The sequence below is a fragment of the Hyperolius riggenbachi genome, chromosome 4 (genome assembly GCF_040937935.1).
Source record: "Hyperolius riggenbachi isolate aHypRig1 chromosome 4, aHypRig1.pri, whole genome shotgun sequence".
In the NCBI taxonomy this organism is placed as follows: Eukaryota; Metazoa; Chordata; class Amphibia; order Anura; family Hyperoliidae; genus Hyperolius; species Hyperolius riggenbachi.
The window spans coordinates 42,597,096-42,617,403 of record NC_090649.1 but is presented as its reverse complement, the minus strand read 5'-3'; the positions used below and the strand labels follow the sequence as shown (position 1 = coordinate 42,617,403).

Sequence of the window (20,308 nt, the reverse complement as noted above, 5' to 3'; positions counted from 1 at the left end):
TCTCTAGGCCCTCATTCATTCTACTTTTGTCCTGAGTTTTCTCACAGTAGATGTTGAGATGTTGTGTCAGCTTACCTACAACTTGCTTTCCCAGCACCTAGCAATTAAGAAAACATACTAAAAGTACAGAAAAAAAAGTAGTAACAAACTTAAGTCAAATGAAAGCAACCACTTTTTTTGCTTGCCGGGACTGAAAGGCTTTTTGGTTTGTAACTTTTGTTGGGAAGTACCTCATCTAAAAACAAGTTAAGGGAAAGAGCAACTTCCTTTTTTTCAATCCTCTCAGCTAAATCTCAGGCCGTGTGCAGAGTGCCCTCCTCATACTGCTATGTGAGCACCTTTGGAGTGCAAAGCCTAATACACACCATACCAATGCCTGTCAGATAGATGGGTCGAACAGATGATTTCCGGCAGGTCCGATCTGATTTCCGATCGTTTTTCTGATGGATTTGCATAGTAGTGATCGGAAATCCGAACGGAAATCCGATCGTGTCTGTCGGAAAAGATCTATCGGCCCATCTATCTGATGGGGAATTGCATGGTGTGCACCAGGCATACGAGAATGAGTATCTTTCAGGTGGTTGTTCCTTGTCAAGTGATTGATTGTAAGTCTCTCCTTGACAAAAGGACTGGAGTAAAGCCAACGGAAATCTGGGAAAAGCAGATAAGAAAAGTAGTATAGGAAAGATGAGTAAGATTGTAAGAAGGAGTCTTTTTCTCTTTCTTGGGGTGGTGAAGCACTTTTGCTGAAAAGTTGTTAAAAGAGGTTGTGTGAGTAAAAGTGAAGGGGAAAGCTGAGATGACATTTTCGTTTGTTAGCAAAGGGAGTGGGGAGTGGCATGTGAAAGAGGAAGTGATGGCCTGGTGATGGTTTGTAATCGTTTTGGAGGAGCTCTGCCTAGTAGAAAGTAAAAGGAGAAGCTTTGATCGCCCAACATGGGGCTCGAACCCACGACCCTGAGATTAAGAGTCTCATGCTCTACCGACTGAGCTAGCCAGGCTTGCTTGCTTGAGCTGAAATGTCAAAAATTGCAAAATGGCGCCAGCCTCACCTTTGCCATCCGCACAGAAGAAGGCAATCTTGTATGGCCTGATTTGGCTGGCCACGTTTTTCAGCACCGAGCAACAGGGCAAGGCATTGGTGGTTCAGTGGTAGAATTCTCGCCTGCCACGCGGGCGGCCCGGGTTCGATTCCCGGCCAATGCAAATGCTAGGATTTTGGCACACCTCCACACTTTGCACTTCTCAAGCTTAAGACATCTCTGCAGGCCAGAAGCCATTTAAGGACATTTGCAAGAGTCACCGTGGCACTTGGCCACAGTGCTGGCTGACAGTCGAGAAGAGGGACCCTAGTACCCAGCAAACATGACTCTAAGACACACAAGTTAAAGCAGCCTTGGGACACTTGCGTGCCCAAAGGCCTTGCATGTCTTCTAGCAGTGCCAGTGACGTGCAGCATCTCTCCCTCTCCAGTACTCACCTATTAGGCTTCTTTTTAACTGTCTAGAAAAGCCTCGGAAATGCCAAGTCAGCAGCATCTGCTCATCTGGTGTTGTTTTACAACTTTTTGCCTTGTTGTCTTTGCACTCTACTCAGGGCCTTGCTCAAATTTGGAGCGTTCTCTCTAGGCCCTCATTCATTCTACTTTTGTCCTGAGTTTTCTCACAGTAGATGTTGAGATGTTGTGTCAGCTTACCTACAACTTGCTTTCCCAGCACCTAGCAATTAAGAAAACATACTAAAAGTACAGAAAAAAAAGTAGTAACAAACTTAAGTCAAATGAAAGCAACCACTTTTTTTGCTTGCCGGGACTGAAAGGCTTTTTGGTTTGTAACTTTTGTTGGGAAGTACCTCATCTAAAAACAAGTTAAGGGAAAGAGCAACTTCCTTTTTTTCAATCCTCTCAGCTAAATCTCAGGCCGTGTGCAGAGTGCCCTCCTCATACTGCTATGTGAGCACCTTTGGAGTGCAAAGCCTAATACACACCATACCAATGCCTGTCAGATAGATGGGTCGAACAGATGATTTCCGGCAGGTCCGATCTGATTTCCGATCGTTTTTCTGATGGATTTGCATAGTAGTGATCGGAAATCCGAACGGAAATCCGATCGTGTCTGTCGGAAAGGATCTATCGGCCCATCTATCTGATGGGGAATTGCATGGTGTGCACCAGGCATACGAGAATGAGTATCTTTCAGGTGGTTGTTCCTTGTCAAGTGATTGATTGTAAGTCTCTCCTTGACAAAAGGACTGGAGTAAAGCCAACGGAAATCTGGGAAAAGCAGATAAGAAAAGTAGTATAGGAAAGATGAGTAAGATTGTAAGAAGGAGTGTTTTTCTCTTTCTTGGGGTGGTGAAGCACTTTTGCTGAAAAGTTGTTAAAAGAGGTTGTGTGAGTAAAAGTGAAGGGGAAAGCTGAGATGACATTTTCGTTTGTTAGCAAAGGGAGTGGGGAGTGGCATGTGAAAGAGGAAGTGATGGCCTGGTGATGGTTTGTAATCGTTTTGGAGGAGCTCTGCCTAGTAGAAAGTAAAAGGAGAAGCTTTGATCGCCCAACGTGGGGCTCGAACCCACGACCCTGAGATTAAGAGTCTCATGCTCTACCGACTGAGCTAGCCGGGCTTGCTTGCTTGAGCTGAAATGTCAAAAATTGCAAAATGGCGCCAGCCTCACCTTTGCCATCCGCACAGAAGAAGGCAATCTTGTATGGCCTGATTTGGCTGGCCACGTTTTTCAGCACCGAGCAACAGGGCAAGGCATTGGTGGTTCAGTGGTAGAATTCTCGCCTGCCACGTGGGAGGCCCGGGTTCGATTCCCGGCCAATGCAAATGCTAGGATTTTGGCACACCTCCACACTTTGCACTTCTCAAGCTTAAGACATCTCTGCAGGCCAGAAGCCATTTAAGGACATTTGCAAGAGTCACCGCGGCACTTGGCCACAGTGCTGGCTGACAGTCGAGAAGAGGGACCCTAGTACCCAGCAAACATGACTCTAAGACACACAAGTTAAAGCAGCCTTGGGACACTTGCGTGCCCAAAGGCCTTGCATGTCTTCTAGCAGTGCCAGTGACGTGCAGCATCTCTCCCTCTCCAGTACTCACCTATTAGGCTTCTTTTTAACTGTCTAGAAAAGCCTCGGAAATGCCAAGTCAGCAGCATCTGCTCATCTGGTGTTGTTTTACAACTTTTTGCCTTGTTGTCTTTGCACTCTACTTAGGGCCTTGCTCAAATTTGGAGCGTTCTCTCTAGGCCCTCATTCATTCTACTTTTGTCCTGAGTTTTCTCACAGTAGATGTTGAGATGTTGTGTCAGCTTACCTACAACTTGCTTTCCCAGCACCTAGCAATTAAGAAAACATACTAAAAGTACAGAAAAAAAGTAGTAACAAACTTAAGTCAAATGAAAGCAACCACTTTTTTTGCTTGCCGGGACTGAAAGGCTTTTTGGTTTGTAACTTTTGTTGGGAAGTACCTCATCTAAAAACAAGTTAAGGGAAAGAGCAACTTCCTTTTTTTCAATCCTCTCAGCTAAATCTCTGGCCGTGTGCAGAGTGCCCTCCTCATACTGCTATGTGAGCACCTTTGGAGTGCAAAGCCTAATACACACCATACCAATGCCTGTCAGATAGATGGGTCGAACAGATGATTTCCGGCAGGTCCGATCTGATTTCCGATCGTTTTTCTGATGGATTTGCATAGTAGTGATCGGAAATCCGAACGGAAATCCGATCGTGTCTGTCGGAAAGGATCTATCGGCCCATCTATCTGATGGGGAATTGCATGGTGTGCACCAGGCATACGAGAATGAGTATCTTTCAGGTGGTTGTTCCTTGTCAAGTGATTGATTGTAAGTCTCTCCTTGACAAAAGGACTGGAGTAAAGCCAACGGAAATCTGGGAAAAGCAGATAAGAAAAGTAGTATAGGAAAGATGAGTAAGATTGTAAGAAGGAGTGTTTTTCTCTTTCTTGGGGTGGTGAAGCACTTTTGCTGAAAAGTTGTTAAAAGAGGTTGTGTGAGTAAAAGTGAAGGGGAAAGCTGAGATGACATTTTCGTTTGTTAGCAAAGGGAGTGGGGAGTGGCATGTGAAAGAGGAAGTGATGGCCTGGTGATGGTTTGTAATCGTTTTGGAGGAGCTCTGCCTAGTAGAAAGTAAAAGGAGAAGCTTTGATCGCCCAACGTGGGGCTCGAACCCACGACCCTGAGATTAAGAGTCTCATGCTCTACCGACTGAGCTAGCCGGGCTTGCTTGCTTGAGCTGAAATGTCAAAAATTGCAAAATGGCGCCAGCCTCACCTTTGCCATCCGCACAGAAGAAGGCAATCTTGTATGGCCTGATTTGGCTGGCCACGTTTTTCAGCACCGAGCAACAGGGCAAGGCATTGGTGGTTCAGTGGTAGAATTCTCGCCTGCCACGCGGGAGGCCCGGGTTCGATTCCCGGCCAATGCAAATGCTAGGATTTTGGCACACCTCCACACTTTGCACTTCTCAAGCTTAAGACATCTCTGCAGGCCAGAAGCCATTTAAGGACATTTGCAAGAGTCACCGTGGCACTTGGCCACAGTGCTGGCTGACAGTCGAGAAGAGGGACCCTAGTACCCAGCAAACATGACTCTAAGACACACAAGTTAAAGCAGCCTTGGGACACTTGCGTGCCCAAAGGCCTTGCATGTCTTCTAGCAGTGCCAGTGACGTGCAGCATCTCTCCCTCTCCAGTACTCACCTATTAGGCTTCTTTTTAACTGTCTAGAAAAGCCTCGGAAATGCCAAGTCAGCAGCATCTGCTCATCTGGTGTTGTTTTACAACTTTTTGCCTTGTTGTCTTTGCACTCTACTCAGGGCCTTGCTCAAATTTGGAGCGTTCTCTCTAGGCCCTCATTCATTCTACTTTTGTCCTGAGTTTTCTCACAGTAGATGTTGAGATGTTGTGTCAGCTTACCTACAACTTGCTTTCCCAGCACCTAGCAATTAAGAAAACATACTAAAAGTACAGAAAAAAAAGTAGTAACAAACTTAAGTCAAATGAAAGCAACCCCTTTTTTTGCTTGCCGGGACTGAAAGGCTTTTTGGTTTGTAACTTTTGTTGGGAAGTACCTCATCTAAAAACAAGTTAAGGGAAAGAGCAACTTCCTTTTTTTCAATCCTCTCAGCTAAATCTCAGGCCGTGTGCAGAGTGCCCTCCTCATACTGCTATGTGAGCACCTTTGGAGTGCAAAGCCTAATACACACCATACCAATGCCTGTCAGATAGATGGGTCGAACAGATGATTTCCGGCAGGTCCGATCTGATTTCCGATCGTTTTTCTGATGGATTTGCATAGTAGTGATCGGAAATCCGAACGGAAATCCGATCGTGTCTGTCGGAAAGGATCTATCGGCCCATCTATCTGATGGGGAATTGCATGGTGTGCACCAGGCATACGAGAATGAGTATCTTTCAGGTGGTTGTTCCTTGTCAAGTGATTGATTGTAAGTCTCTCCTTGACAAAAGGACTGGAGTAAAGCCAACGGAAATCTGGGAAAAGCAGATAAGAAAAGTAGTATAGGAAAGATGAGTAAGATTGTAAGAAGGAGTGTTTTTCTCTTTCTTGGGGTGGTGAAGCACTTTTGCTGAAAAGTTGTTAAAAGAGGTTGTGTGAGTAAAAGTGAAGGGGAAAGCTGAGATGACATTTTCGTTTGTTAGCAAAGGGAGTGGGGAGTGGCATGTGAAAGAGGAAGTGATGGCCTGGTGATGGTTTGTAATCGTTTTGGAGGAGCTCTGCCTAGTAGAAAGTAAAAGGAGAAGCTTTGATTGCCCAACGTGGGGCTCGAACCCACGACCCTGAGATTAAGAGTCTCATGCTCTACCGACTGAGCTAGCCGGGCTTGCTTGCTTGAGCTGAAATGTCAAAAATTGCAAAATGGCGCCAGCCTCACCTTTGCCATCCGCACAGAAGAAGGCAATCTTGTATGGCCTGATTTGGCTGGCCACGTTTTTCAGCACCGAGCAACAGGGCAAGGCATTGGTGGTTCAGTGGTAGAATTCTCGCCTGCCACGCGGGAGGCCCGGGTTCGATTCCCGGCCAATGCAAATGCTAGGATTTTGGCACACCTCCACACTTTGCACTTCTCAAGCTTAAGACATCTCTGCAGGCCAGAAGCCATTTAAGGACATTTGCAAGAGTCACCGTGGCACTTGGCCACAGTGCTGGCTGACAGTCGAGAAGAGGGACCCTAGTACCCAGCAAACATGACTCTAAGACACACAAGTTAAAGCAGCCTTGGGACACTTGCGTGCCCAAAGGCCTTGCATGTCTTCTAGCAGTGCCAGTGACGTGCAGCATCTCTCCCTCTCCAGTACTCACCTATTAGGCTTCTTTTTAACTGTCTAGAAAAGCCTCGGAAATGCCAAGTCAGCAGCATCTGCTCATCTGGTGTTGTTTTACAACTTTTTGCCTTGTTGTCTTTGCACTCTACTCAGGGCCTTGCTCAAATTTGGAGCGTTCTCTCTAGGCCCTCATTCATTCTACTTTTGTCCTGAGTTTTCTCACAGTAGATGTTGAGATGTTGTGTCAGCTTACCTACAACTTGCTTTCCCAGCACCTAGCAATTAAGAAAACATACTAAAAGTACAGAAAAAAAAGTAGTAACAAACTTAAGTCAAATGAAAGCAACCACTTTTTTTGCTTGCCGGGACTGAAAGGCTTTTTGGTTTGTAACTTTTGTTGGGAAGTACCTCATCTAAAAACAAGTTAAGGGAAAGAGCAACTTCCTTTTTTTCAATCCTCTCAGCTAAATCTCAGGCCGTGTGCAGAGTGCCCTCCTCATACTGCTATGTGAGCACCTTTGGAGTGCAAAGCCTAATACACACCATACCAATGCCTGTCAGATAGATGGGTCGAACAGATGATTTCCGGCAGGTCCGATCTGATTTCCGATCGTTTTTCTGATGGATTTGCATAGTAGTGATCGGAAATCCGAACGGAAATCCGATCGTGTCTGTCGGAAAGGATCTATCGTCCCATCTATCTGATGGGGAATTGCATGGTGTGCACCAGGCATACGAGAATGAGTATCTTTCAGGTGGTTGTTCCTTGTCAAGTGATTGATTGTAAGTCTCTCCTTGACAAAAGGACTGGAGTAAAGCCAACGGAAATCTGGGAAAAGCAGATAAGAAAAGTAGTATAGGAAAGATGAGTAAGATTGTAAGAAGGAGTGTTTTTCTCTTTCTTGGGGTGGTGAAGCACTTTTGCTGAAAAGTTGTTAAAAGAGGTTGTGTGAGTAAAAGTGAAGGGGAAAGCTGAGATGACATTTTCGTTTGTTAGCAAAGGGAGTGGGGAGTGGCATGTGAAAGAGGAAGTGATGGCCTGGTGATGGTTTGTAATCGTTTTGGAGGAGCTCTGCCTAGTAGAAAGTAAAAGGAGAAGCTTTGATCGCCCAACGTGGGGCTCGAACCCACGACCCTGAGATTAAGAGTCTCATGCTCTACCGACTGAGCTAGCCGGGCTTGCTTGCTTGAGCTGAAATGTCAAAAATTGCAAAATGGCGCCAGCCTCACCTTTGCCATCCGCACAGAAGAAGGCAATCTTGTATGGCCTGATTTGGCTGGCCACGTTTTTCAGCACCGAGCAACAGGGCAAGGCATTGGTGGTTCAGTGGTAGAATTCTCGCCTGCCACGCGGGAGGCCTGGGTTCGATTCCCGGCCAATGCAAATGCTAGGATTTTGGCACACCTCCACACTTTGCACTTCTCAAGCTTAAGACATCTCTGCAGGCCAGAAGCCATTTAAGGACATTTGCAAGAGTCACCGTGGCACTTGGCCACAGTGCTGGCTGACAGTCGAGAAGAGGGACCCTAGTACCCAGCAAACATGACTCTAAGACACACAAGTTAAAGCAGCCTTGGGACACTTGCGTGCCCAAAGGCCTTGCATGTCTTCTAGCAGTGCCAGTGACGTGCAGAATCTCTCCCTCTCCAGTACTCACCTATTAGGCTTCTTTTTAACTGTCTAGAAAAGCCTCGGAAATGCCAAGTCAGCAGCATCTGCTCACCTGGTGTTGTTTTACAACTTTTTGCCTTGTTGTCTTTGCACTCTACTCAGGGCCTTGCTCAAATTTGGAGCGTTCTCTCTAGGCCCTCATTCATTCTACTTTTGTCCTGAGTTTTCTCACAGTAGATGTTGAGATGTTGTGTCAGCTTACCTACAACTTGCTTTCCCAGCACCTAGCAATTAAGAAAACATACTAAAAGTACAGAAAAAAAAGTAGTAACAAACTTAAGTCAAATGAAAGCAACCACTTTTTTTGCTTGCCGGGACTGAAAGGCTTTTTGGTTTGTAACTTTTGTTGGGAAGTACCTCATCTAAAAACAAGTTAAGGGAAAGAGCAACTTCCTTTTTTTCAATCCTCTCAGCTAAATCTCAGGCCGTGTGCAGAGTGCCCTCCTCATACTGCTATGTGAGCACCTTTGGAGTGCAAAGCCTAATACACACCATACCAATGCCTGTCAGATAGATGGGTCGAACAGATGATTTCCGGCAGGTCCGATCTGATTTCCGATCGTTTTTCTGATGGATTTGCATAGTAGTGATCGGAAATCCGAACGGAAATCCGATCGTGTCTGTCGGAAAGGATCTATCGGCCCATCTATCTGATGGGGAATTGCATGGTGTGCACCAGGCATACGAGAATGAGTATCTTTCAGGTGGTTGTTCCTTGTCAAGTGATTGATTGTAAGTCTCTCCTTGACAAAAGGACTGGAGTAAAGCCAACGGAAATCTGGGAAAAGCAGATAAGAAAAGTAGTATAGGAAAGATGAGTAAGATTGTAAGAAGGAGTGTTTTTCTCTTTCTTGGGGTGGTGAAGCACTTTTGCTGAAAAGTTGTTAAAAGAGGTTGTGTGAGTAAAAGTGAAGGGGAAAGCTGAGATGACATTTTCGTTTGTTAGCAAAGGGAGTGGGGAGTGGCATGTGAAAGAGGAAGTGATGGCCTGGTGATGGTTTGTAATCGTTTTGGAGGAGCTCTGCCTAGTAGAAAGTAAAAGGAGAAGCTTTGATCGCCCAACGTGGGGCTCGAACCCACGACCCTGAGATTAAGAGTCTCATGCTCTACCGACTGAGCTAGCCGGGCTTGCTTGCTTGAGCTGAAATGTCAAAAATTGCAAAATGGCGCCAGCCTCACCTTTGCCATCCGCACAGAAGAAGGCAATCTTGTATGGCCTGATTTGGCTGGCCACGTTTTTCAGCACCGAGCAACAGGGCAAGGCATTGGTGGTTCAGTGGTAGAATTCTCGCCTGCCACGCGGGAGGCCCGGGTTCGATTTCTGGCCAATGCAAATGCTAGGATTTTGGCACACCTCCACACTTTGCACTTCTCAAGCTTAAGACATCTCTGCAGGCCAGAAGCCATTTAAGGACATTTGCAAGAGTCACCGTGGCACTTGGCCACAGTGCTGGCTGACAGTCGAGAAGAGGGACCCTAGTACCCAGCAAACATGACTCTAAGACACACAAGTTAAAGCAGCCTTGGGACACTTGCGTGCCCAAAGGCCTTGCATGTCTTCTAGCAGTGCCAGTGACGTGCAGCATCTCTCCCTCTCCAGTACTCACCTATTAGGCTTCTTTTTAACTGTCTAGAAAAGCCTCGGAAATGCCAAGTCAGCAGCATCTGCTCATCTGGTGTTGTTTTACAACTTTTTGCCTTGTTGTCTTTGCACTCTACTCAGGGCCTTGCTCAAATTTGGAGCGTTCTCTCTAGGCCCTCATTCATTCTACTTTTGTCCTGAGTTTTCTCACAGTAGATGTTGAGATGTTGTGTCAGCTTACCTACAACTTGCTTTCCCAGCACCTAGCAATTAAGAAAACATACTAAAAGTACAGAAAAAAAAGTAGTAACAAACTTAAGTCAAATGAAAGCAACCACTTTTTTTGCTTGCCGGGACTGAAAGGCTTTTTGGTTTGTAACTTTTGTTGGGAAGTACCTCATCTAAAAACAAGTTAAGGGAAAGAGCAACTTCCTTTTTTTCAATCCTCTCAGCTAAATCTCAGGCCGTGTGCAGAGTGCCCTCCTCATACTGCTATGTGAGCACCTTTGGAGTGCAAAGCCTAATACACACCATACCAATGCCTGTCAGATAGATGGGTCGAACAGATGATTTCCGGCAGGTCCGATCTGATTTCCGATCGTTTTTCTGATGGATTTGCATAGTAGTGATCGGAAATCCGAACGGAAATCCGATCGTGTCTGTCGGAAAGGATCTATCGGCCCATCTATCTGATGGGGAATTGCATGGTGTGCACCAGGCATACGAGAATGAGTATCTTTCAGGTGGTTGTTCCTTGTCAAGTGATTGATTGTAAGTCTCTCCTTGACAAAAGGACTGGAGTAAAGCCAACGGAAATCTGGGAAAAGCAGATAAGAAAAGTAGTATAGGAAAGATGAGTAAGATTGTAAGAAGGAGTGTTTTTCTCTTTCTTGGGGTGGTGAAGCACTTTTGCTGAAAAGTTGTTAAAAGAGGTTGTGTGAGTAAAAGTGAAGGGGAAAGCTGAGATGACATTTTCGTTTGTTAGCAAAGGGAGTGGGGAGTGGCATGTGAAAGAGGAAGTGATGGCCTGGTGATGGTTTGTAATCGTTTTGGAGGAGCTCTGCCTAGTAGAAAGTAAAAGGAGAAGCTTTGATCGCCCAACGTGGGGCTCGAACCCACGACCCTGAGATTAAGAGTCTCATGCTCTACCGACTGAGCTAGCCGGGCTTGCTTGCTTGAGCTGAAATGTCAAAAATTGCAAAATGGCGCCAGCCTCACCTTTGCCATCCGCACAGAAGAAGGCAATCTTGTATGGCCTGATTTGGCTGGCCACGTTTTTCAGCACCGAGCAACAGGGCAAGGCATTGGTGGTTCAGTGGTAGAATTCTCGCCTGCCACGCGGGAGGCCTGGGTTCGATTCCTGGCCAATGCAAATGCTAGGATTTTGGCACACCTCCACACTTTGCACTTCTCAAGCTTAAGACATCTCTGCAGGCCAGAAGCCATTTAAGGACATTTGCAAGAGTCACCGTGGCACTTGGCCACAGTGCTGGCTGACAGTCGAGAAGAGGGACCCTAGTACCCAGCAAACATGACTCTAAGACACACAAGTTAAAGCAGCCTTGGGACACTTGCGTGCCCAAAGGCCTTGCATGTCTTCTAGCAGTGCCAGTGACGTGCAGCATCTCTCCCTCTCCAGTACTCACCTATTAGGCTTCTTTTTAACTGTCTAGAAAAGCCTCGGAAATGCCAAGTCAGCAGCATCTGCTCATCTGGTGTTGTTTTACAACTTTTTGCCTTGTTGTCTTTGCACTCTACTCAGGGCCTTGCTCAAATTTGGAGCGTTCTCTCTAGGCCCTCATTCATTCTACTTTTGTCCTGAGTTTTCTCACAGTAGATGTTGAGATGTTGTGTCAGCTTACCTACAACTTGCTTTCCCAGCACCTAGCAATTAAGAAAACATACTAAAAGTACAGAAAAAAAAGTAGTAACAAACTTAAGTCAAATGAAAGCAACCACTTTTTTTGCTTGCCGGGACTGAAAGGCTTTTTGGTTTGTAACTTTTGTTGGGAAGTACCTCATCTAAAAACAAGTTAAGGGAAAGAGCAACTTCCTTTTTTTCAATCCTCTCAGCTAAATCTCAGGCCGTGTGCAGAGTGCCCTCCTCATACTGCTATGTGAGCACCTTTGGAGTGCAAAGCCTAATACACACCATACCAATGCCTGTCAGATAGATGGGTCGAACAGATGATTTCCGGCAGGTCCGATCTGATTTCCGATCGTTTTTCTGATGGATTTGCATAGTAGTGATCGGAAATCCGAACGGAAATCCGATCGTGTCTGTCGGAAAGGATCTATCGGCCCATCTATCTGATGGGGAATTGCATGGTGTGCACCAGGCATACGAGAATGAGTATCTTTCAGGTGGTTGTTCCTTGTCAAGTGATTGATTGTAAGTCTCTCCTTGACAAAAGGACTGGAGTAAAGCCAACGGAAATCTGGGAAAAGCAGATAAGAAAAGTAGTATAGGAAAGATGAGTAAGATTGTAAGAAGGAGTGTTTTTCTCTTTCTTGGGGTGGTGAAGCACTTTTGCTGAAAAGTTGTTAAAAGAGGTTGTGTGAGTAAAAGTGAAGGGGAAAGCTGAGATGACATTTTCGTTTGTTAGCAAAGGGAGTGGGGAGTGGCATGTGAAAGAGGAAGTGATGGCCTGGTGATGGTTTGTAATCGTTTTGGAGGAGCTCTGCCTAGTAGAAAGTAAAAGGAGAAGCTTTGATCGCCCAACGTGGGGCTCGAACCCACGACCCTGAGATTAAGAGTCTCATGCTCTACCGACTGAGCTAGCCGGGCTTGCTTGCTTGAGCTGAAATGTCAAAAATTGCAAAATGGCGCCAGCCTCACCTTTGCCATCCGCACAGAAGAAGGCAATCTTGTATGGCCTGATTTGGCTGGCCACGTTTTTCAGCACCGAGCAACAGGGCAAGGCATTGGTGGTTCAGTGGTAGAATTCTCGCCTGCCACGCGGGAGGCCCGGGTTCGATTCCCGGCCAATGCAAATGCTAGGATTTTGGCACACCTCCACACTTTGCACTTCTCAAGCTTAAGACATCTCTGCAGGCCAGAAGCCATTTAAGGACATTTGCAAGAGTCACCGTGGCACTTGGCCACAGTGCTGGTTGACAGTCGAGAAGAGGGACCCTAGTACCCAGCAAACATGACTCTAAGACACACAAGTTAAAGCAGCCTTGGGACACTTGCGTGCCCAAAGGCCTTGCATGTCTTCTAGCAGTGCCAGTGACGTGCAGCATCTCTCCCTCTCCAGTACTCACCTATTAGGCTTCTTTTTAACTGTCTAGAAAAGCCTCGGAAATGCCAAGTCAGCAGCATCTGCTCATCTGGTGTTGTTTTACAACTTTTTGCCTTGTTGTCTTTGCACTCTACTCAGGGCCTTGCTCAAATTTGGAGCGTTCTCTCTAGGCCCTCATTCATTCTACTTTTGTCCTGAGTTTTCTCACAGTAGATGTTGAGATGTTGTGTCAGCTTACCTACAACTTGCTTTCCCAGCACCTAGCAATTAAGAAAACATACTAAAAGTACAGAAAAAAAAGTAGTAACAAACTTAAGTCAAATGAAAGCAACCACTTTTTTTGCTTGCCGGGACTGAAAGGCTTTTTGGTTTGTAACTTTTGTTGGGAAGTACCTCATCTAAAAACAAGTTAAGGGAAAGAGCAACTTCCTTTTTTTCAATCCTCTCAGCTAAATCTCAGGCCGTGTGCAGAGTGCCCTCCTCATACTGCTATGTGAGCACCTTTGGAGTGCAAAGCCTAATACACACCATACCAATGCCTGTCAGATAGATGGGTCGAACAGATGATTTCCGGCAGGTCCGATCTGATTTCCGATCGTTTTTCTGATGGATTTGCATAGTAGTGATCGGAAATCCGAACGGAAATCCGATCGTGTCTGTCGGAAAGGATCTATCGGCCCATCTATCTGATGGGGAATTGCATGGTGTGCACCAGGCATACGAGAATGAGTATCTTTCAGGTGGTTGTTCCTTGTCAAGTGATTGATTGTAAGTCTCTCCTTGACAAAAGGACTGGAGTAAAGCCAACGGAAATCTGGGAAAAGCAGATAAGAAAAGTAGTATAGGAAAGATGAGTAAGATTGTAAGAAGGAGTGTTTTTCTCTTTCTTGGGGTGGTGAAGCACTTTTGCTGAAAAGTTGTTAAAAGAGGTTGTGTGAGTAAAAGTGAAGGGGAAAGCTGAGATGACATTTTCGTTTGTTAGCAAAGGGAGTGGGGAGTGGCATGTGAAAGAGGAAGTGATGGCCTGGTGATGGTTTGTAATCGTTTTGGAGGAGCTCTGCCTAGTAGAAAGTAAAAGGAGAAGCTTTGATCGCCCAACGTGGGGCTCGAACCCACGACCCTGAGATTAAGAGTCTCATGCTCTACCGACTGAGCTAGCCGGGCTTGCTTGCTTGAGCTGAAATGTCAAAAATTGCAAAATGGCGCCAGCCTCACCTTTGCCATCCGCACAGAAGAAGGCAATCTTGTATGGCCTGATTTGGCTGGCCACGTTTTTCAGCACCGAGCAACAGGGCAAGGCATTGGTGGTTCAGTGGTAGAATTCTCGCCTGCCACGCGGGAGGCCCGGGTTCGATTCCCGGCCAATGCAAATGCTAGGATTTTGGCACACCTCCACACTTTGCACTTCTCAAGCTTAAGACATCTCTGCAGGCCAGAAGCCATTTAAGGACATTTGCAAGAGTCACCGTGGCACTTGGCCACAGTGCTGGCTGACAGTCGAGAAGAGGGACCCTAGTACCCAGCAAACATGACTCTAAGACACACAAGTTAAAGCAGCCTTGGGACACTTGCGTGCCCAAAGGCCTTGCATGTCTTCTAGCAGTGCCAGTGACGTGCAGCATCTCTCCCTCTCCAGTACTCACCTATTAGGCTTCTTTTTAACTGTCTAGAAAAGCCTCGGAAATGCCAAGTCAGCAGCATCTGCTCATCTGGTGTTGTTTTACAACTTTTTGCCTTGTTGTCTTTGCACTCTACTCAGGGCCTTGCTCAAATTTGGAGCGTTCTCTCTAGGCCCTCATTCATTCTACTTTTGTCCTGAGTTTTCTCACAGTAGATGTTGAGATGTTGTGTCAGCTTACCTACAACTTGCTTTCCCAGCACCTAGCAATTAAGAAAACATACTAAAAGTACAGAAAAAAAAGTAGTAACAAACTTAAGTCAAATGAAAGCAACCACTTTTTTTGCTTGCCGGGACTGAAAGGCTTTTTGGTTTGTAACTTTTGTTGGGAAGTACCTCATCTAAAAACAAGTTAAGGGAAAGAGCAACTTCCTTTTTTTCAATCCTCTCAGCTAAATCTCAGGCCGTGTGCAGAGTGCCCTCCTCATACTGCTATGTGAGCACCTTTGGAGTGCAAAGCCTAATACACACCATACCAATGCCTGTCAGATAGATGGGTCGAACAGATGATTTCCGGCAGGTCCGATCTGATTTCCGATCGTTTTTCTGATGGATTTGCATAGTAGTGATCGGAAATCCGAACGGAAATCCGATCGTGTCTGTCGGAAAGGATCTATCGGCCCATCTATCTGATGGGGAATTGCATGGTGTGCACCAGGCATACGAGAATGAGTATCTTTCAGGTGGTTGTTCCTTGTCAAGTGATTGATTGTAAGTCTCTCCTTGACAAAAGGACTGGAGTAAAGCCAACGGAAATCTGGGAAAAGCAGATAAGAAAAGTAGTATAGGAAAGATGAGTAAGATTGTAAGAAGGAGTGTTTTTCTCTTTCTTGGGGTGGTGAAGCACTTTTGCTGAAAAGTTGTTAAAAGAGGTTGTGTGAGTAAAAGTGAAGGGGAAAGCTGAGATGACATTTTCGTTTGTTAGCAAAGGGAGTGGGGAGTGGCATGTGAAAGAGGAAGTGATGGCCTGGTGATGGTTTGTAATCGTTTTGGAGGAGCTCTGCCTAGTAGAAAGTAAAAGGAGAAGCTTTGATCGCCCAACGTGGGGCTCGAACCCACGACCCTGAGATTAAGAGTCTCATGCTCTACCGACTGAGCTAGCCGGGCTTGCTTGCTTGAGCTGAAATGTCAAAAATTGCAAAATGGCGCCAGCCTCACCTTTGCCATCCGCACAGAAGAAGGCAATCTTGTATGGCCTGATTTGGCTGGCCACGTTTTTCAGCACCGAGCAACAGGGCAAGGCATTGGTGGTTCAGTGGTAGAATTCTCGCCTGCCACGCGGGAGGCCTGGGTTCGATTCCCGGCCAATGCAAATGCTAGGATTTTGGCACACCTCCACACTTTGCACTTCTCAAGCTTAAGACATCTCTGCAGGCCAGAAGCCATTTAAGGACATTTGCAAGAGTCACCGTGGCACTTGGCCACAGTGCTGGCTGACAGTCGAGAAGAGGGACCCTAGTACCCAGCAAACATGACTCTAAGACACACAAGTTAAAGCAGCCTTGGGACACTTGCGTGCCCAAAGGCCTTGCATGTCTTCTAGCAGTGCCAGTGACGTGCAGCATCTCTCCCTCTCCAGTACTCACCTATTAGGCTTCTTTTTAACTGTCTAGAAAAGCCTCGGAAATGCCAAGTCAGCAGCATCTGCTCATCTGGTGTTGTTTTACAACTTTTTGCCTTGTTGTCTTTGCACTCTACTCAGGGCCTTGCTCAAATTTGGAGCGTTCTCTCTAGGCCCTCATTCATTCTACTTTTGTCCTGAGTTTTCTCACAGTAGATGTTGAGATGTTGTGTCAGCTTACCTACAACTTGCTTTCCCAGCACCTAGCAATTAAGAAAACATACTAAAAGTACAGAAAAAAAAGTAGTAACAAACTTAAGTCAAATGAAAGCAACCACTTTTTTTGCTTGCCGGGACTGAAAGGCTTTTTGGTTTGTAACTTTTGTTGGGAAGTACCTCATCTAAAAACAAGTTAAGGGAAAGAGCAACTTCCTTTTTTTCAATCCTCTCAGCTAAATCTCAGGCCGTGTGCAGAGTGCCCTCCTCATACTGCTATGTGAGCACCTTTGGAGTGCAAAGCCTAATACACACCATACCAATGCCTGTCAGATAGATGGGTCGAACAGATGATTTCCGGCAGGTCCGATCTGATTTCCGATCGTTTTTCTGATGGATTTGCATAGTAGTGATCGGAAATCCGAACGGAAATCCGATCGTGTCTGTCGGAAAGGATCTATCGGCCCATCTATCTGATGGGGAATTGCATGGTGTGCACCAGGCATACGAGAATGAGTATCTTTCAGGTGGTTGTTCCTTGTCAAGTGATTGATTGTAAGTCTCTCCTTGACAAAAGGACTGGAGTAAAGCCAACGGAAATCTGGGAAAAGCAGATAAGAAAAGTAGTATAGGAAAGATGAGTAAGATTGTAAGAAGGAGTGTTTTTCTCTTTCTTGGGGTGGTGAAGCACTTTTGCTGAAAAGTTGTTAAAAGAGGTTGTGTGAGTAAAAGTGAAGGGGAAAGCTGAGATGACATTTTCGTTTGTTAGCAAAGGGAGTGGGGAGTGGCATGTGAAAGAGGAAGTGATGGCCTGGTGATGGTTTGTAATCGTTTTGGAGGAGCTCTGCCTAGTAGAAAGTAAAAGGAGAAGCTTTGATCGCCCAACGTGGGGCTCGAACCCACGACCCTGAGATTAAGAGTCTCATGCTCTACCGACTGAGCTAGCCGGGCTTGCTTGCTTGAGCTGAAATGTCAAAAATTGCAAAATGGCGCCAGCCTCACCTTTGCCATCCGCACAGAAGAAGGCAATCTTGTATGGCCTGATTTGGCTGGCCACGTTTTTCAGCACCGAGCAACAGGGCAAGGCATTGGTGGTTCAGTGGTAGAATTCTCGCCTGCCACGCGGGAGGCCCGGGTTCGATTCCCGGCCAATGCAAATGCTAGGATTTTGGCACACCTCCACACTTTGCACTTCTCAAGCTTAAGACATCTCTGCAGGCCAGAAGCCATTTAAGGACATTTGCAAGAGTCACCGTGGCACTTGGCCACAGTGCTGGTTGACAGTCGAGAAGAGGGACCCTAGTACCCAGCAAACATGACTCTAAGACACACAAGTTAAAGCAGCCTTGGGACACTTGCGTGCCCAAAGGCCTTGCATGTCTTCTAGCAGTGCCAGTGACGTGCAGCATCTCTCCCTCTCCAGTACTCACCTATTAGGCTTCTTTTTAACTGTCTAGAAAAGCCTCGGAAATGCCAAGTCAGCAGCATCTGCTCATCTGGTGTTGTTTTACAACTTTTTGCCTTGTTGTCTTTGCACTCTACTCAGGGCCTTGCTCAAATTTGGAGCGTTCTCTCTAGGCCCTCATTCATTCTACTTTTGTCCTGAGTTTTCTCACAGTAGATGTTGAGATGTTGTGTCAGCTTACCTACAACTTGCTTTCCCAGCACCTAGCAATTAAGAAAACATACTAAAAGTACAGAAAAAAAAGTAGTAACAAACTTAAGTCAAATGAAAGCAACCACTTTTTTTGCTTGCCGGGACTGAAAGGCTTTTTGGTTTGTAACTTTTGTTGGGAAGTACCTCATCTAAAAACAAGTTAAGGGAAAGAGCAACTTCCTTTTTTTCAATCCTCTCAGCTAAATCTCAGGCCGTGTGCAGAGTGCCCTCCTCATACTGCTATGTGAGCACCTTTGGAGTGCAAAGCCTAATACACACCATACCAATGCCTGTCAGATAGATGGGTCGAACAGATGATTTCCGGCAGGTCCGATCTGATTTCCGATCGTTTTTCTGATGGATTTGCATAGTAGTGATCGGAAATCCGAACGGAAATCCGATCGTGTCTGTCGGAAAGGATCTATCGGCCCATCTATCTGATGGGGAATTGCATGGTGTGCACCAGGCATACGAGAATGAGTATCTTTCAGGTGGTTGTTCCTTGTCAAGTGATTGATTGTAAGTCTCTCCTTGACAAAAGGACTGGAGTAAAGCCAACGGAAATCTGGGAAAAGCAGATAAGAAAAGTAGTATAGGAAAGATGAGTAAGATTGTAAGAAGGAGTGTTTTTCTCTTTCTTGGGGTGGTGAAGCACTTTTGCTGAAAAGTTGTTAAAAGAGGTTGTGTGAGTAAAAGTGAAGGGGAAAGCTGAGATGACATTTTCGTTTGTTAGCAAAGGGAGTGGGGAGTGGCATGTGAAAGAGGAAGTGATGGCCTGGTGATGGTTTGTAATCGTTTTGGAGGAGCTCTGCCTAGTAGAAAGTAAAAGGAGAAGCTTTGATCGCCCAACGTGGGGCTCGAACCCACGACCCTGAGATTAAGAGTCTCATGCTCTACCGACTGAGCTAGCCGGGCTTGCTTGCTTGAGCTGAAATGTCAAAAATTGCAAAATGGCGCCAGCCTCACCTTTGCCATCCGCACAGAAGAAGGCAATCTTGTATGGCCTGATTTGGCTGGCCACGTTTTTCAGCACCGAGCAACAGGGCAAGGCATTGGTGGTTCAGTGGTAGAATTCTCGCCTGCCACGCGGGAGGCCCGGGTTCGATTCCCGGCCAATGCAAATGCTAGGATTTTGGCACACCTCCACACTTTGCACTTCTCAAGCTTAAGACATCTCTGCAGGCCAGAAGCCATTTAAGGACATTTGCAAGAGTCACCGTGGCACTTGGCCACAGTGCTGGTTGACAGTCGAGAAGAGGGACCCTAGTACCCAGCAAACATGACTCTAAGACACACAAGTTAAAGCAGCCTTGGGACACTTGCGTGCCCAAAGGCCTTGCATGTCTTCTAGCAGTGCCAGTGACGTGCAGCATCTCTCCCTCTCCAGTACTCACCTATTAGGCTTCTTTTTAACTGTCTAGAAAAGCCTCGGAAATGCCAAGTCAGCAGCATCTGCTCATCTGGTGTTGTTTTACAACTTTTTGCCTTGTTGTCTTTGCACTCTACTCAGGGCCTTGCTCAAATTTGGAGCGTTCTCTCTAGGCCCTCATTCATTCTACTTTTGTCCTGAGTTTTCTCACAGTAGATGTTGAGATGTTGTGTCAGCTTACCTACAACTTGCTTTCCCAGCACCTAGCAATTAAGAAAACATACTAAAAGTACAGAAAAAAAAGTAGTAACAAACTTAAGTCAAATGAAAGCAACCACTTTTTTTGCTTGCCGGGACTGAAAGGCTTTTTGGTTTGTAACTTTTGTTGGGAAGTACCTCATCTAAAAACAAGTTAAGGGAAAGAGCAACTTCCTTTTTTTCAATCCTCTCAGCTAAATCTCAGGCCGTGTGCAGAGTGCCCTCCTCATACTGCTATGTGAGCACCTTTGGAGTGCAAAGCCTAATACACACCATACCAATGCCTGTCAGATAGATGGGTCGAACAGATGATTTCCGGCAGGTCCGATCTGATTTCCGATCGTTTTTCTGATGGATTTGCATAGTAGTGATCGGAAATCCGAACGGAAATCCGATCGTGTCTGTCGGAAAGGATCTATCGGCCCATCTATCTGATGGGGAATTGCATGGTGTGCACCAGGCATACGAGAATGAGTATCTTTCAGGTGGTTGTTCCTTGTCAAGTGATTGATTGTAAGTCTCTCCTTGACAAAAGGACTGGAGTAAAGCCAACGGAAATCTGGGAAAAGCAGATAAGAAAAGTAGTATAGGAAAGATGAGTAAGATTGTAAGAAGGAGTGTTTTTCTCTTTCTTGGGGTGGTGAAGCACTTTTGCTGAAAAGTTGTTAAAAGAGGTTGTGTGAGTAAAAGTGAAGGGGAAAGCTGAGATGACATTTTCGTTTGTTAGCAAAGGGAGTGGGGAGTGGCATGTGAAAGAGGAAGTGA

At 46.0% G+C, this 20,308-nt stretch overlaps 21 non-coding genes across 21 annotated transcripts; 10 read left to right on the top strand and 11 right to left on the bottom strand.

The window, feature by feature from the left end:
* Positions 1 to 1,135: 1,135 nt before the first annotated feature.
* On the top strand, positions 1,136 to 1,206 carry TRNAG-GCC (transfer RNA glycine (anticodon GCC)). The gene has a single exon. It is a non-coding gene; the product is annotated as a tRNA-Gly (tRNA).
* Positions 1,207 to 2,549: 1,343 nt separating this feature from the next.
* Positions 2,550 to 2,622, bottom strand: TRNAK-CUU (transfer RNA lysine (anticodon CUU)). The gene has a single exon. It is a non-coding gene; the product is annotated as a tRNA-Lys (tRNA).
* A 134-nt stretch (positions 2,623 to 2,756) lies between these two features.
* TRNAG-GCC (transfer RNA glycine (anticodon GCC)) lies at positions 2,757 to 2,827 on the top strand. Its single transcript has one exon. It is a non-coding gene; the product is annotated as a tRNA-Gly (tRNA).
* Positions 2,828 to 4,169: 1,342 nt separating this feature from the next.
* TRNAK-CUU (transfer RNA lysine (anticodon CUU)) lies at positions 4,170 to 4,242 on the bottom strand. Its single transcript has one exon. It is a non-coding gene; the product is annotated as a tRNA-Lys (tRNA).
* A 134-nt stretch (positions 4,243 to 4,376) lies between these two features.
* On the top strand, positions 4,377 to 4,447 carry TRNAG-GCC (transfer RNA glycine (anticodon GCC)). Its single transcript has one exon. It is a non-coding gene; the product is annotated as a tRNA-Gly (tRNA).
* A 1,343-nt stretch (positions 4,448 to 5,790) lies between these two features.
* On the bottom strand, positions 5,791 to 5,863 carry TRNAK-CUU (transfer RNA lysine (anticodon CUU)). The gene has a single exon. It is a non-coding gene; the product is annotated as a tRNA-Lys (tRNA).
* A 134-nt stretch (positions 5,864 to 5,997) lies between these two features.
* Positions 5,998 to 6,068, top strand: TRNAG-GCC (transfer RNA glycine (anticodon GCC)). The gene has a single exon. It is a non-coding gene; the product is annotated as a tRNA-Gly (tRNA).
* Positions 6,069 to 7,411: 1,343 nt separating this feature from the next.
* Positions 7,412 to 7,484, bottom strand: TRNAK-CUU (transfer RNA lysine (anticodon CUU)). The gene has a single exon. It is a non-coding gene; the product is annotated as a tRNA-Lys (tRNA).
* Positions 7,485 to 7,618: 134 nt separating this feature from the next.
* On the top strand, positions 7,619 to 7,689 carry TRNAG-GCC (transfer RNA glycine (anticodon GCC)). Its single transcript has one exon. It is a non-coding gene; the product is annotated as a tRNA-Gly (tRNA).
* Positions 7,690 to 9,032: 1,343 nt separating this feature from the next.
* On the bottom strand, positions 9,033 to 9,105 carry TRNAK-CUU (transfer RNA lysine (anticodon CUU)). Its single transcript has one exon. It is a non-coding gene; the product is annotated as a tRNA-Lys (tRNA).
* A 1,548-nt stretch (positions 9,106 to 10,653) lies between these two features.
* On the bottom strand, positions 10,654 to 10,726 carry TRNAK-CUU (transfer RNA lysine (anticodon CUU)). Its single transcript has one exon. It is a non-coding gene; the product is annotated as a tRNA-Lys (tRNA).
* Positions 10,727 to 12,274: 1,548 nt separating this feature from the next.
* Positions 12,275 to 12,347, bottom strand: TRNAK-CUU (transfer RNA lysine (anticodon CUU)). The gene has a single exon. It is a non-coding gene; the product is annotated as a tRNA-Lys (tRNA).
* A 134-nt stretch (positions 12,348 to 12,481) lies between these two features.
* On the top strand, positions 12,482 to 12,552 carry TRNAG-GCC (transfer RNA glycine (anticodon GCC)). The gene has a single exon. It is a non-coding gene; the product is annotated as a tRNA-Gly (tRNA).
* Positions 12,553 to 13,895: 1,343 nt separating this feature from the next.
* TRNAK-CUU (transfer RNA lysine (anticodon CUU)) lies at positions 13,896 to 13,968 on the bottom strand. Its single transcript has one exon. It is a non-coding gene; the product is annotated as a tRNA-Lys (tRNA).
* Positions 13,969 to 14,102: 134 nt separating this feature from the next.
* Positions 14,103 to 14,173, top strand: TRNAG-GCC (transfer RNA glycine (anticodon GCC)). The gene has a single exon. It is a non-coding gene; the product is annotated as a tRNA-Gly (tRNA).
* A 1,343-nt stretch (positions 14,174 to 15,516) lies between these two features.
* TRNAK-CUU (transfer RNA lysine (anticodon CUU)) lies at positions 15,517 to 15,589 on the bottom strand. The gene has a single exon. It is a non-coding gene; the product is annotated as a tRNA-Lys (tRNA).
* Positions 15,590 to 15,723: 134 nt separating this feature from the next.
* Positions 15,724 to 15,794, top strand: TRNAG-GCC (transfer RNA glycine (anticodon GCC)). The gene has a single exon. It is a non-coding gene; the product is annotated as a tRNA-Gly (tRNA).
* Positions 15,795 to 17,137: 1,343 nt separating this feature from the next.
* Positions 17,138 to 17,210, bottom strand: TRNAK-CUU (transfer RNA lysine (anticodon CUU)). The gene has a single exon. It is a non-coding gene; the product is annotated as a tRNA-Lys (tRNA).
* A 134-nt stretch (positions 17,211 to 17,344) lies between these two features.
* Positions 17,345 to 17,415, top strand: TRNAG-GCC (transfer RNA glycine (anticodon GCC)). The gene has a single exon. It is a non-coding gene; the product is annotated as a tRNA-Gly (tRNA).
* Positions 17,416 to 18,758: 1,343 nt separating this feature from the next.
* On the bottom strand, positions 18,759 to 18,831 carry TRNAK-CUU (transfer RNA lysine (anticodon CUU)). Its single transcript has one exon. It is a non-coding gene; the product is annotated as a tRNA-Lys (tRNA).
* A 134-nt stretch (positions 18,832 to 18,965) lies between these two features.
* TRNAG-GCC (transfer RNA glycine (anticodon GCC)) lies at positions 18,966 to 19,036 on the top strand. The gene has a single exon. It is a non-coding gene; the product is annotated as a tRNA-Gly (tRNA).
* Positions 19,037 to 20,308: the final 1,272 nt, after the last annotated feature.